The sequence below is a fragment of the Neovison vison genome, chromosome 7 (genome assembly GCF_020171115.1).
Source record: "Neovison vison isolate M4711 chromosome 7, ASM_NN_V1, whole genome shotgun sequence".
NCBI lineage: Eukaryota > Metazoa > Chordata > Mammalia > Carnivora > Mustelidae > Neogale > Neogale vison.
Window position 1 is genome coordinate 129,053,080 of NC_058097.1, and position 11,039 is coordinate 129,064,118.

The 11,039-nt window shown below is 37.8% G+C and overlaps 1 pseudogene; it reads left to right on the plus strand.

Moving 5' to 3' along the window:
- The first annotated feature begins 1,201 nt into the window (after nucleotides 1–1,201).
- LOC122913473 lies at nucleotides 1,202–10,738 on the plus strand (annotated as a pseudogene).
- Nucleotides 10,739–11,039: the final 301 nt, after the last annotated feature.

The window sequence follows — 11,039 nt, forward strand, 5'->3', positions numbered from 1 at the left end:
TTCATGTTTATAATTGGAGTGGGGTAATTGGGAGGCAGTCAACAAAAACCATAATAAGTAGTTCTCTAAGTATAATATGCAAATAATAAGGCAAAAAGCCCAAAACTGATTTTTATTCCACTTCCTCCAAATTTTGAGATTTTCTTGTTACAGTTTTCTCTTGAATTCTCAAATTGTTTTTCCGGAGAAGATGTAAAGTTAATTGTTAAATATTACATGAAGACTGAGATGAAGGGTGCCCAAGGTGCAAACGACTCATGGCGCAAATCACCTCGTTGGGCTTTGCAAGGTAGTTAAACAACATAACCTCAGACCCACATTACATATTAAAGGAAAAAAGACATCCTAGGCAAGAGGAAGTTTTCTGAAATAATACCATACTTATGTACGGAAGGGGTGTCAGCAGTAGTCTCCTTTAGAATAAGGGAAGGACTGGAAGAAATGAACAAGCACTGACATTTGCTAACTACCTTCCCACGCGAATGTTCCACACTCCTCGCCAGACCAACCTGTATGCGGAATAGTCTGAGCACTTACCACGGGAGTCTAGCTTCTCCACTGAATTATAAGTTCATGGAGCCTAAGACTAAATATGATTTATGACCTACTTGTGACAAAACATTACCTACCAGTGACCAGCACAAAGCAGGCAATCATTACGTACTTTTTGCCTGAATGAACGAGGCTATGCATTAACAATTAACATTCCAGTGTGATGAATAAGGAGATAAAGGCTCGAAGTGATTAAGTGACGTGCGTGGGTCATGGAGATCACATGGATTAGTAAGTAGCTGAAGAGGAACACAAACCCAAGCTTGTCTGACTTCAGAGAACACACTTCCTACTCCAGCAAACTGCTCCATGGAAGCCAAAGTGGGACCAAACCTCGGAGAAAGGTCTCAGATTTGTTTTTGGAAGGATGGCAGTGGGAGAGGAAACTTTCACACAGCTCTACCTACAACCAAAGGACCCCAGAGTAGCAAAAATGGATGATTTTATTTCTAGATAAAATCTGAGCATTGCGGTGGGAAAAGTCTAGCATTTTTCTCCTGGGAGCTTCTTCAGTAATGGCTTTTCCTCCCGAACAGCCTGCGTTTGTTTGCTTTGCTTTTCACTCCTCACCACTGCCTCTTTCCTGATGTGGTTCAAAATTCCAGGAATACAACTCTACACAAGGGTCAGGAGAAGCAGCCAAGAAGTCATGGCTGATCGCCTGATCGCGCAGGCTCTGGAGTCCAGCCATCAGAGTTCCACCCCCACTCAAGTCCATCCTAACCGGGTGACACTGGACAAATTATTCAACTTCTCACTGTCCCAGTTGCTTCTTCTGAGAAATGAAGGTGGGAACAATCAAATCAACCTATTGTTCTAAGAACTAAATGAGTTAATACATGTTAACTGCTTAGCATACTATCTAGCATATGATGGGAACTTAAAAGAGAGGGGCCATTGTTATGCCATTGGCCCTAAAATTCAGAAACAAAATCCGCTCATGAATACTTCAGCACATAAATTCCCAAATGCATCTGTCATGTTCCAGACTAGGTTTGCTACAATACAAAATTCTTCTCCCAAAGGCAGAGGTGTTGCTGAAAGTAAATGAAAAAAAAAAAAAGAAGAAGAACAAGAACAAGAACAAGAACAAGAAGAACAAAAGAAAAGAAAGAATTTTTTTTTTCTAGTATCTCCTGCCTTAAATGGTCAATGGCTTGGGACCCAGGCAGCTGCCACTGGGGTCCTTCCTCCATACTAGCCAATATATGTTCTGGTTCTGGATAGAGAAGCAAACAAACAAACAAACAAAAAAGATCCATCTTATTGTTTTTCTCAAGTATGTATTTTTCTAGCAGTATCACAAGTTTATTTGAATTCAAGAATGAGTCCCCTCATCCCTCAGTCCGAAGGGTAGAGGAATACAAGGTGAGGGAGACCACCTGTGCACAAGAAACCAGCTCTATTTACCTGCAGCTGCTTACTTAACTGCGGGGCATTATCATCAAAAGCAGTGATTAAAGTGAGAGAGGAGTAGGAGCTGGACTAACTAGGGGCTGGTTTTTCTCATGGAATGGCTTACCTAGGGGTATGCAGTGCAGTGTTGGTGCAACTGGTGAAGGAGCTATCGAGAATTTTTCCATCCTTCCACCCTGCCCTGTTTAAGATGCATTTTCAATCTTTCAGATATAATATCATCACTATAATGTCAGTGGGCCAAAGACCACAAAAGAAGAAATGAAGGAAAAGGGCGAAGGACAGGAGGTTGAAAAACCAGGGCAGCGAAATAGAGTTCTTTTAAAATAGTCTTCACATAAATTCCACCTGCTGACTTGCATTTACAAATCTTCTGGGACAAAATTATTAGGCTTGATCACATCAAATTGCCGAAAATTACTATGCTTACATAGAAAAATAAACATAAGATGTGATTTAATCTAATATGGCATACAGCAACCAAGAGAGGCTAAGACATGTTTTATCTGTACCTATTGTCACTGAACAGAATCGAAGTTTGGTTAGTAAAAATAAATGGCTGAAAAAAGAAAGTCAGTAACTAGTAGTGTCTCCAATGTTCACCCAAGAGGAAGTCTTTATTAATATCAGAGAAAATAAATTATACCAAAAAAAGCATTCTTTTTTTTTTAATTCTTTTTTTTAATTCTTTTTTTTTCCAATTTATTTATTTTCAGAAAAACAGTATTCATTATTTTTTCACCACACCCAGTGCTCCATGCAAGCTGTGCCCTCTATAATACCCACCACCTGGTACCCCAACCTCCCACCCCCCCGCCACTTCAAACCCCTCAGATTGTTTTTCAGAGTCCATAGTCTCTCATGGTTCATCTCCCCTTCCAATTTACCCAAAAGCACATACCCTCCCCAATGTCCATAACCCTACCCCCCTTCTCCCAACACCCCTCCCCCCAGCAACCCACAGTTTGTTTCGTGAGATTAAGAGTCACTTATGGTTTGTCTCCCTCCCTATCCCATCTTGTTTCATGGATTCTTCTCCTACCCACTTAAGCCCCCATGTTGCATCACCACTCCCTCATATCAGGGAGATCATATGATAGTTGTCTTTCTCCGCTTGACTTATTTCGCTAAGCATGATACGCTCTAGTTCCATCCATGTTGTCGCAAATGGCAAGATTTCGTTTCTTTTGATGGCTGCATAGTATTCCATTGTGTATATATACCACATCTTCTTGATCCATTCATCTGTTGATGGACATCTAGGTTCTTTCCATAGTTTGGCTATTGTGGACTTTTGGGATTTCATCAAAATCAAAAGCTTTTGCACAGCAAAGGAAACAGTTAACAAAACCAAAAGACAACTGACAGAATGGGAGAAGATATTTGCAAACGACATATCAGATAAAGGACTAATGTCCAAAATCTATAAAGAACTTAACAAACTCAACACCCAAAGAACAAATAATCCAATCAAGAAATGGGCAGAGGACATGAACAGACGTTTCTGCAAAGAAGACATCCAGATGGCCAACAGACACATGAAAAAGTGCTCCATATCACTCGGCATCAGGGAAATACAAATCAAAACCACAATGAGATATCACCTCACACCAGTCAGAATGGCTAAAATCAACAAGTCAGGAAATGACAGATGCTGGCGAGGATGCGGAGAAAGGGGAACCCTCCTACACTGTTGGTGGGAATGCAAGCTGGTGCAACCACTCTGGAAAACAGCATGGAGGTTCCTCAAAATGTTGAAAATAGAATTGCCCTATGACCCAGCAATTGCACTACTGGGAATTTACCCTAAAGATACAAACGTAGTGATCCAAAGGGGCACGTGCACCCGAATGTTTATAGCAGCAAAAAAAGCATTCTTAAAGACAAAGAGTACATGGCATAATGATAATAAGAGCAATTAACAAGATAATGCATTTAATAACATATGTTCAAAATTTATAAACTACTATTGGGGTGCCAGGGTGACTCAGTCAGTTAGGAATTGACTCTTGATTTTGGCTCAAGTCATGATCTCAGGGTTGTGAGATCAAGCCCCCCATCAGGATCCACATTCAGCATAGACTCTGTTTGTCCCTTTCCCTCTGCTTCTCCCCTGTCCATGCTCTCTTTTTTCTCTCTCAAGCAAGTAAATAAAATCTTTTAAAAATTTTATAAACAACTATTAATGGAAGAACATAAAAATATTGATAAATTCATTTTCAAAATGGGAGATTTTTACATATTTTTCTCAGTAACTGATACAAAAAGCTGATCAAAAAAATGAACACGATAAATAAATCAGATTCACAAACATATATGGAACCCTGTTCCCAACAGGGAGATTATTTTCTTTCAAGTACAGGAATATTTCAGAAATCACCCCATGTTAAGTGATCAAATTCATCTCAACATATATCAAAGAATTAGTATCAAACAGTCCATGTTCTCTGATAAAAATGCGATTAACTTAGGAGGCACCTGGGTGGCTCAGTGGGTTAAAGCCTCTTCCTTCAGCTCAGGTCATGATCTCGGTTCCTGGGATCGAGCCTCGCATCTGGCTCTCTGCTCAGTGGGGAGTCTGCTTCCCTTCCTCTCTCTCTCTGACTGCTTCTCAGCCTACTTGTGATCTCTGTCTGTCAAATAAATAAATAAAACCTTTAAAAAAAAAAGATGTAATTAAGTTAGAAAAAAATTTTGAAAAGAAGTAACTTTTAAGAATCCATATGTAGAGAAATTAATGCATCACTTAAAAATTCATGGATTAAATATTAAATCAACATATAAATCTTAAAATACTTGTAATTAAATGGTACTAAATATGATACATATTAAATATAGTGGTATACAGCCAAAGTCATACTTATAGTAATATTTATAACCTTAATTGTGTCTATTAGAAAACAAAAGTGGGGACACCTGGGTGGCTCAGTGGGTTAAAACCTCTGCCTTCGGCTCAGGTCATGATCCCAGGATGCTGGGATCGAGCCCCACATCAGGCTCTCTGCTCAGCAGGGGAGCCTGCTTACCCCTCTCTCTCTGCCTGCCTATCTGACTACTTGTGATCTCTATCAAATAAATAAATAAAATCTTAAAAAAAAAGAAAAATGAAAGATGGAAAATTAGAGAGCCAAACACTAACTTTAAATTATAAAAAGAAAACAAACAAACAAAGAAAACCTCAAGGAAGGAAATAAGAAAGATAAAAACCAAGTTTAATTTTTGAAAGAAATAGATTTTTAAATATTAGAGAGCAATATTAGTATAGACACATAAAATGCTTAAATTTGGAAAAACATGAAAAATAGGAGAGAAAGAAAAAATTAATAATATTAGAAATGAAATAAGGGACATATTACCGATTGATTTTAAGTATTTTAAAAAATAAGAATACCATGCATGAATTGAACATACAACTAAAATTCATTGTTTCCTAGAAACATGTCACTTATGAAACAAATTTATGAATTCAAAAAATTAAAAATTTGAAACCATCTATATAATCATTTTTAAATTTGAATTGAATCAAAGTCTACATACATGCACACACATACACACACACACACACACACACTTCTCAATCAACCCACATAGTTTACAGATAAGTTCTACCAAACATTAAAGAACAAATGATTCCCATCATAGAGAAACTCCTAAAGACAGTAGAAAATGAAAGAAAATTATTTTTTGAAGTTAACATTATATGATTTAATGTGATCTTAATACAAAAATCTAACCAAAAAGAAAAACAGAAAATAAAATTAATATCAAATATAATTATCATAATAAATATTTGCTTTTAATATGATCATCATAGAAGCACTAAATGCCTATTTGAAATTAGTGGTCATGATTTAAGAGCGAAATCACATCTCATGGTTTTATGTTTTTCCAGCTGCATTCAGTTTTTATGAATGCAGGTGCAAAGTATGTAGGGGTAGATTTAACTAGAGTAGTGGTTTTGCCAAACAAATTGGAAGAAGCAAGAGGAGTAAAGTTGCTGAAAACATTTAAAAGGGAGTCAATAACGACAGGTCACAGACTCTGTTGGGAAAAATGAAGAAAGGAGAGCAGAGGAATGAGAGATGGTTAAAAAAAAAAAAGTACTAGGATCAATGAACTGTAGTCCTGGTGGGGATGAAAAATTGATTTTATCAGTAATCTTGAGAAGTATGAGAGACAATGTTATCACACTCATGCACAATGCCACGAGGACTCAGGTATGCCAATGTTCTTTTCTAAAGTGAATATATTGCAGTAAGTAAATAGCAGAACTTTCACTCCACCTGAATATTCTGGCTGTAAATCGTTTTCCTGGACCTGCTACATGATTCTGCAGCCCTTCCCTACACTGGATTTGCATAACCTTCCTATTTACTGCCATCTCTCAGGGGTTAATGCTTACCTAGGATCAACTCAGGATTATTACATCATCAGTCAGACTTTGTTAAAGCTCCAATCTTATTGTTATTTCAATGATGATTTAAATTCTAATTCTCTGAAATAAGGACTTTCAGGAGAGAGGAAACAGCTCTTTAAAAATATAAAACAAGCCCCAGGGCCATAAAATATCCATACTGAGTAAGGATGGAGATTGCAGCCCAACAGTCCCCAATCTCTTTATATTCTACAGCAATTTAATTTTCCTCCAGTCTTACTCCTCCTTTTGTAACCCATTCACAATGTTCCTTCTCTCCTTTTTGGAATGTTAAATTCGAACACATTATTTACTACCAGCAGCTTTGCTGTTTCTTGGTTCTATATAACCATTTGTCCGAAAAATGTCAAGAATCCTCTTCCCTAAGTGCCTATAAATCTCCTCATAATGTCTATTTGTTGGGCAACCCTTCTCTCCCTTGCTAATCTTACCAAGAATTCCTTCAAGGTCATCAAACTTGAAATATGTATTTATAATCATTATGTAATAAGATCTTCGGGGGATCTTCAGAGGGATACAAGGGAAACTTGTTTGGATATTTTTTTGGTACAAACTGACATTTATTCTTCTGCCAGTATCAATAAATAAGAACAGGTGCAATTTATGTGTGTGTCATCATTCAGAAAATTGACAAAAATGACTACAGAGTCGTCTCTTAAGTAAACCAGTTATCATTTCGTATCAGGGTCAAAACATATAGCGTGGTTAAGTTGATTTATCTCCTAGGTTGTCGCCAACTTCTCTGATCTTCAGTTTCCTGAGTGTAACCTATCAGCTTTGAGAGACACCCTTTCAGGCTAAACAGCACCAGCACGTTAACATCTTTGAAGGGATTTGTCACAAATGTAAAACTATAAATCAAGATGTTTCTAAGATATTATTGTAAGGTAACAAAATGTACCCTGGAGAAATTAAAATAAAATACTTTTTTTAATAATTGGAATGCAGAATTGTGATTGTTCTTAGTGTCCAAATTGCTTTCCTAAGGAGAATCTGTGTTTAGAAAACAGTTGTTATTTTGATATCTTCTCCTTTCGTTATCATTCCTAAAAGGCCTTATTTGCTCTTGTTTCTACTTCTCCTTCCCTATTCCACCATATAATTTTCTCTTACACTTACTTATTTTTGATTTCTCAGTAGTCTACCCTATATGATTTTCTATACAACATTGAATTTCTGCCTGTTCTGTAAAACTCATTTCATACCATTTTGAGGTGTGATTTTTCTCAAACCCCAGATGCAATAAATGTGAAGCGTTGTGCCGTGTAGAAATTCCAGTCACTGCATTTGTTTGGTTAAGACAACTTAATTGCTCACAGAGCCAGCTCTAGTTTCCTCTAAAACAAATTCAATGACTGTTGTGAGTAAGGTGAGAGCAAAAAAGAAGTAATATATCACCTCTCTGCCAGGGCTCTTCATGGCACCTGTCATTGCCAAGAAGTCAATGTTGGAGGGAGGGGTGTCAAAGAGAGTGAGAATGGAGAATTGACAACTAATGTTCCTATGAAATTATTGCTGAACAAGAGATAGAAAAATAATATCAATATCAGGAAAACTTTTCAAATAAGAGACAGCTGCACACAAAGGCAATTCTGAGAGTCTTTATCACAATAAAATGTATAGAAGAGAGAGAAAGATGGCCTTTCTTCAAATTCCAAGTTTTTAGAGATATCAAATCAAAGAGATCTGATAATCTGTGGCTGCAGTAGGAAAACAAGTTGACATTGCCCAAGATTTACAATGTTTTAATTGTTTTGAAATCTCATCATGACTCCTCTCTAACTCAGAAATCTCTACTGTGTGTTTAGGAGAAGACTGAGGTTAGGGAATGAGAAGTAGGTTGGTCTGATCCCAACCAAACCACACAGATCTTCCACAGTGAAGGAGGCATGGAATGGATGTTGATGAGAAAACCCCTGTGGCCACTGAAACCCTTAAAGACTAGTTGCCATGCACAGGAGTTTCAGGGAGGCAAGGGAACTATAAGAGAAATCTGGGGAACCAGTATGCCCACTTTGGAAAAATAATGTGTTAGGGTGGGCTCTACAGATTTGTTCCTACTGAAGATCATGCTGGAAAGAAACTATAATGTTCTGATGGGTGATACTGACAAGAAGTTTGCCACCCAGGCTAAAAGACAGAGGCATCTGGGCTACTATGTCCAGCCAGCATTCCCTAAGGATATTGTTTTATCTCTATCATCCGGTGGGACTTGTGAAAGCCCAGAGCCATGGAGTTCCCTTTTAAGTGTAAAGTACTTGAAAAATTAATCACAGAGAATCCATAAATTCTTTCTCTAAATTGAGCTGATACTAGATAGAAATTTGTATAGCTGTTCACTATATAAACATCTTTGAAAAGATAGTTCAGAAAAAGGGGCATCTAGTAATTCACAGTGTAAGACAAGCAGAAACACAAAAGACCATAGAGAATTGTCCCTTCCCACTACCTCTCACTGAATGGCTGTCCAGGAGATTAATATTTCTTCAAACAATGTCAAGGGGCCAAAGCAAGAACCCCATCTCACACTCTCTATACTCTCAGAGACTGTCTCAAACACATATATTCCAAAGACAGTTCTCAGAGCCTGATGCAATTTTTACCTCCTCATGTTCCTATCTATTGTTTTGCAATAACTGAGTGACTATATTTTGTAATAAAATGTTCTGTGATATTTGCTGAGTCTCTTTATCTGGCCCCAATGTTTACAATGGTCTTGTCCACAATAGCCAAACCTTGGAAAGAGTTCAGATGTCCATCAACAGAGGAATGGCTAAAGAAGATGTGGAGGGTATTTGTGTGTATGTGAAAATATATATATATATTATATATATAAAATATATATATAATTATATATATAATATATATAATGGAATATTATTTGGCAATCCAAAAAAATGAAATCTTGCCATATGAATGATGTGGTTGGAACTAGAGAGTATTATGCTAAGTGAAATAAGTCAATCAGAGAAAGACAGTTATCATATGATCTCACTGCTATGTGGAATTTAAGAAACAAAACAGAGGATCACAGGGGAATTTAAGAAACAAAACAGAGGATCACAGGGGAAGGGAGGAAAAAATGAAACAAGACAAAATCAGAGGGGGAGAAAAACCATAATCATATTCTTAATCATAGGAAACAAACTGAGAGTTGCTAGAGGGGAGATGGGTGGAAGGATGGGGTAACTAGATGATGGATATTAAGGAAGGCATATGATATAATGAGCACTGGATATTATATAAGATTAATGGATCACAGACCTGTATCTCTGAAACTGATAATACATTATACATTCATTAAAAATAAATAAATAAATAGCCATTCTCAAAAACAAAATTAATACCTTTCTGAATTTAAAAAATAACAAAATTATAAAGCGGTAAGTTGGACTAAAGACACAGCCTTCTGGTCTCCATATATGGAAGTAGTCAATGGAATTTAACTCCTGAAGGGTATTGGAACTGAAAGTCCTCCCACACAGTAGGATTCCAAAGCCCAAACCATTGCTTTAAAATAGGGATTCTACTCTTTTCCTTCGGTGTGCTACTGGAGATCCTGGTGTCACCATCAGCCACCCCCCTGCCTGCTGTTACCAATATTGTAAGAACAAGCCACATCCAAACTCTTGCTTCTTCAGAGGTGTCCCTGGAGCCAAGATCTGCATCTTTGACCTGGGGCAGAAGAAGGAAAAAGAGGATGAAGTCCCACTATGTGGCCAAATGGGACCAGGTGAATATGAGCAGCTTTCCTCTGAAGCCCTGGACCCTGCCTGTATTTGTGCCAACAAGTATATGGAGAAGACCGTGGCAGAGATGGTTTTCACATCTGAGTGCAGCTCCAGCCCTTCCACATCATCCATGTCAACATGTTGTCCAATGCTAGGGCTAAAGGGCTCCAGACAGGTGTGCCTGGTTCCTTTGGTAAGCCCAGAGCACAATGGCCAGGGTCCACATTAGCCAAGTTATCTGTACCAAGCTGCAGAACAAGAAGCATGTGATTGAGGCCTTACACAGGGCCAAGCTCAAATTCCCCGATGGCCAGAAAATCCACATTTCCAAAAGTGGAGCTTCATTGAGTTTAATGCACATGAATTTTAAGACATGGTGGCTGAAAAGCAGCTCATCCAAATGGCTGTGGAGTCAAATGCAAAATACATCCCTAATCATGTCCCCCTGGACAAATGGCACGCTCTGCCCTCATGGGAACCTCAGCACTGCTCCCTCCCTATTCAAGCCCACCTAAAACTCCTACTTCTGTCAAAAAATAATAAAGGTCCTACTAGTGAAAAGGGGCTGAAAAAAAGCTCCCCATTGTCACAGAATATAGCTTAGATAAATTTACATTTTGATACAACCATAAGGACAAAAATGCCTTCCTTCCAACCTTGGGGCTTAGTTGACCAGTGTTTCAGGGACTGGTCTATGATATGAAAAATACTAACATGGGCCCTAAGCATGGAGCATATGAAACAGTCCCAGAGTGATGACTGACTAAGCTAGATAAAAAATGAGAGGAAGAAAAATAAGAGAGCGATAAATAGAAACTTAAACACGGCGATAGACTTAAGCCCCACTCTATCAATATGTGTATTATATTTTAATAAGATAAACATTCCAATTAGGAAGGCAAAGA